The 4,603-nt window shown below is 42.4% G+C and overlaps 1 non-coding gene across 1 annotated transcript; it reads left to right on the top strand.

Annotated features, from left to right (window-relative positions):
* Window positions 1-3,239: 3,239 nt before the first annotated feature.
* On the top strand, window positions 3,240-3,371 carry LOC111752694 (small nucleolar RNA SNORA70). Its single transcript, XR_002787572.1, has one exon. It is a non-coding gene; the product is annotated as a small nucleolar RNA SNORA70 (small nucleolar RNA).
* Window positions 3,372-4,603: the final 1,232 nt, after the last annotated feature.

Here is a 4,603-nt window from a genome sequence, read left to right as displayed (position 1 = left end):
TTGTTCTTTGGCAGTCCATGGTATATTCAATATTCTTCACCAACACCATAATTTGAAGGCATCAATTCTTCTTCAGTCTTCCTTATTCTTGTCCAGCTTCTGCACGCATATGAGGCGATTGAGAACACTATGGCTTGGGTTAGGCTCATCTTAGTCTTTAAGGTGACGTTTTTGCTTTTTAACCCTTTAAAGAGGCCTTTTGCAGCAGATTTGCCCAATGCAATTGTGTCGTTTGACTTCTTGACTGCTGCTTCGATGAGTGTTGATTGTGGATTCACGTAAAATGAAATCCATGACAACTTTAACCATTTCTCCATTTATCATGATGTTGCTTATTGGTCCAGTTGTGAGGATTTTTGTTTTTTTTCATTAGGGAGGAGGAATCAGAGGAGCCAGGGAAGAGGACAGTGACATTCACAGTTTTTAGAAACTTTATTTTGTTTTCTGAGTGTTTCTTATTTTTAAATAGCAACCTGTTCTTGTTTTACGGTGCAGTGTATTATATCTATAGAGACAATACAGGATAGGGTAGAAGTACCCCATAGGGTCTCCTAGGCAGACTGCCACATCTTTCTCCCTCGAAGCTGCTGGTGGATTCGAACCATTGACCTTTTGGTTAGCAGCTGAGTGCTTTAACCACTGTTCCACCTGGCCTCCTTTTGGGAACCTTTTATATATATGTATACACACACACACACACACACACACACACATATATAAAACCCACTGCTGTCAAGTCGATTCTGACTTTCTGTTAGGTGCCCACAAGTCAGTTCCAACTCATAGCACCTCTATGTACAACAGAACGAAACACTGCCTGGTCCTGCAGCATCCTCACAACAGTTGTTAGGTTTGAGCCCATTGTTGTAGCCTCTGTGTCAACCCATCTCGTCCAGGGTCTTCCACTTTTTTGCTGACCCTCTACTTTACCAAGCATGATGTCCCTCTCCAGGGACTGATCTCTCCTGATAATATGTTCAAAGTATGTGAGACGAAGTCTCACCATCCTTACTTCTAAGGAGTGCTCTGGCTGTACTTCTTCCAAGACAGATTTGTTCGTTCTTCTGGCAGTTGGTGGTATATTCAATGTTCTTTGCCAAAACCATATTTCAAAGGCACGAGTTCTTCTTCATTCTTTCTTATTCATTGTCCAGCTTTCGCATGCATATGAAGTGATTGAAAATACCATGGCTTGTAAAAAAAAAAAAAAAATTTTTTTTTGTGTGTCAGCCTACCTTAGTCCTCAAAGTGACATCTTTGTTTTTTTTTTTTTTTTTAACATTTTAAAGGGGTCTTTTGCAGCAAATTTGCCCAATGCAATGGGTCATTTGATTCCTTGACTGCTGTTTCCATGGGCGTTAATTGTGGATCCAAGTAAAATGAAATCCTTGACAGCTTTAATATTTTCTCTGTTTATCATAATGTTGCTTATTGATCCAGTTGTGAGGATTTTTGATGTCTTTATATAGAGGTGTAATCCAAACTGAAGGCTGTAGTCTTTGATCTTTATCAGTAAGCACTTCAAGTCCTCTTAGCTTTCAGCAAGCAAGGTTGTGTCATTTGCATGCTGCAGGTTGTTAATGAGTCTTCCACCAATCCTGATGCCACGTTCTTCTTCATATAGTCCATCTTCTTGGATTATTTGCTCAGCATACAGACTAAATAAGTATGGTGAAAAGATACAACCCCGACGCTCACCTTACCTGATTTTAAATCATGCAGTATCCCCTTGTTCTGTTTGAACAACTGCCTCTTGATCCATGTGCAGTTTCCGAATGAGTACAGTTAAGTGTTCTGGGATTCCCATTCTTTGCAATGTTATCCACAATTTGTTATGATGCACACAGTTGAATGCCTTTTCGTAGTCAACAAAACACAGCTAAGCATCTTTCTGATATCCTCTGTTTTCAGCCAAGATCCATCTGACATCAGCAATGTCCTCTTCTGAATCTGGCGTAAATTTCTAGCAGTTCCCTGTCGATGTATTGCTGCAATTGTTTTTTAATGATCTTCAGCAAAAGATATATATCTATATATATCTCCATACTTCATGTTAATCTACCCTCACACTTCATTGCTGGTTTGGACCTAAAGTTGATCTAATTCTCTCCCTTTGTAACTGAGTGTCAGAGCAGGGTGATTAGTAGATGAGCTGGCTTTTTCATTGAAGAGATCTCTGAATGTTAGTATACAGAGGTCTGTGGTTCACCTCTCAGGGGTCATTCAATAATCCCAGAGAAAACTCTTCCATTCTTCTGTCTGAAGATATAGACCTGGTTGCCTGTTCTCCAGAAGCATGGTATAATTAGGCCTAAGAGGAGTCCCACCACCCAGAAGGAAGGTTTTCTACTAATTAACCTGTTTTTAAATCCTGTTTCTCAGCTGTTCCCCTACTACCACACCTACTGTCCCCAAATCTTAAGCTTCTGGAGAGAATAACTCTTGGTCTTAAGTTGGAGTAGGTGAAAGGTGAGCAGGCCTGGGGAGAGGAGCTGGTAACCTCTCTATATATGGACTTTCAGCTCCACACTGTAGCCCCACCTTCAAAAAACTTGTGTCTCCCAGTTCTGAGACTTTCTGGATCTTCTCTCAACTTAGCTTGATACTTATCAGCATTCCTTTCTACAGGGTTTTCTGGTCCCTCAGCTAAATCAGCTGCTGTTCCTCCATTTGCTTGTTATCTTCCAAATATTTGTTGAAATCTTTCATCTGCAGTTGTGTGTTAGTCTAGGTCCTTGAAGAGCCTAATGTACAAAGATTTTATTAGAGAACTGCCTGTGTTAGAGAAAATGGGGAGTGAACTAGAAAAGACAGGGAGAGCGATGGCCCGAGGTGCTAGTGAAGGAGAGAGGGAAGAAAGGTTGGATAGAAGCATGCTAGACTACAGTGTGGTCTAAGGAAAGCTCAGCAAGGCTGTTCTTAAGCCAAAGTTGATAACTGGGGGAATCTGTTGTGTTCCGGGAGTAGGCCTGCCTTAGTTTCCCTGCCAGTGCTCAGCTGTGGACTGGGAGCAGCCCCAGGCAGCATGGCCCAGACCCAAACTCACCTGTGGATTTTAGGTGGATTTCAGAGTCCAGCCCCTGGAGACCTTGATCAGTTACACTCCCATAGTAGGAGGTCTGAGCGTGCTCATGGCAGCCACAAATGGTTTCGTCTCCCATTCCCTTTATCCTTTGGGTATATTCCTTTTGTTTCGGGGAGGGGATGTATTATTTTTTTAAAAAAAAAAACTCTTTATTCTGCAGCCAATTAAGCCAACTGTCCTCTTTTCCTGTGGGGCCTGGTGTCCAATGGCTGCAAACAGCAGCAACCTCAGTAGTTTATGCAGTCTGTTTCACATACAGGTTCCCTAAGGGACATTGGAGACAGCCCTGTCCTGTTCTTTCATGTCTCTGACCTCCCTAATCACTGCTATCCCTAATCTAGGCCCCAGATGGCTATGCAAGGTGCATTTGGAAAATCCTAGGGTGCAGTGGCCAAGTCATCATGTCCATCTGCACCAAGCTTCAAAACAAGGAGCATGTGATTAAGGCCCTATACAGGGCCAAGTTCAGGTTCTCTGGGTGCCAGAAACTCCACATCTCCAAGAAGTGGGACTTTTCCAAGTTTAATGCTGACAAGTTTGAAGACATGGTGGCTGAGAAGTGCCTCATCCTGGATGGTTGTGGAGCCAAATACATCCCCAATCATGGCCCCTTGGACAAGTGGCGGACCCTGCATTCATGAGGGGCTTGGTAGCACTGTCCCACCTGACCTGTGTCCACCCATAAATTGAACTTCCTGTCTAAAAAAAAAAAAATTGTTTATTGTAGTTTAATGGAGTTTAGGGAAGGAAATAAAATAGATGGGTGTAGTTTAATATTCATTTTGGTCTATCATTTAACATCTTTTTTTCTCCAGAATTTCTGTGATGTGTTTATACCTCCTAAAAAATTTTAAAAAAGAAGGAAGAGGTGATCAGAAGTGTCATATGCTGAAAGCTGGAGGAGGATAGAGACAGAGAAAAGGCTGTGTGACTTGCTAATTAGGAGGTCATTGTTGAACTTATTGCTGATTCCACAGTTGTGGGTGTGAAAGCTAGCTTGAAAGAGACTGGAGTGGGTAGGTGTAGACAGCTCTGTTAAGGAGTCTGGTGGTAATGGAAGGAAGAAGAAGAGAGTTAACCAGCTGGATAATGGAAAGGGTCTTTTTAGGCTAGAGAGATTCTAAAAAAGTTCATTCCCATTGCCGTCAAGTCTATTCCGACTCATAGTGACCCTGTAGGACAGAGTAGAACTGCCCCATAGGATTTCCAAGGCTGTAAATCTTTATGGAAGCAGACTGATACAGCTTTCTGCTGCAGAACAGCTGATGGGTTCTAACCCCTGGCCTTTTGGTTTAGCAGCAGAGTGCTTAACCACTGTGCTACCAGGGCTCCTCTAACAGGTTCATTAGTAGATTATAAAAAGAGCCAAAACAGAGGCAGAAGTTGAGGATTTAAATAAGAAAGATGAGGCAGGAGAGGGATGAGATCAAGAATGCAAACAGGGTGGCCCTCAAAAAGCTGGAGGGATGCCTCTCCCTCAGAGGTATGAGCAAAAGAGGGAAGGAGGTGTAGACATAA

The sequence above is a fragment of the Loxodonta africana genome, chromosome 26, assembly GCF_030014295.1.
Source record: "Loxodonta africana isolate mLoxAfr1 chromosome 26, mLoxAfr1.hap2, whole genome shotgun sequence".
NCBI lineage: Eukaryota > Metazoa > Chordata > Mammalia > Proboscidea > Elephantidae > Loxodonta > Loxodonta africana.
This window is presented reverse-complemented; position numbering and strand designations above follow the sequence as displayed.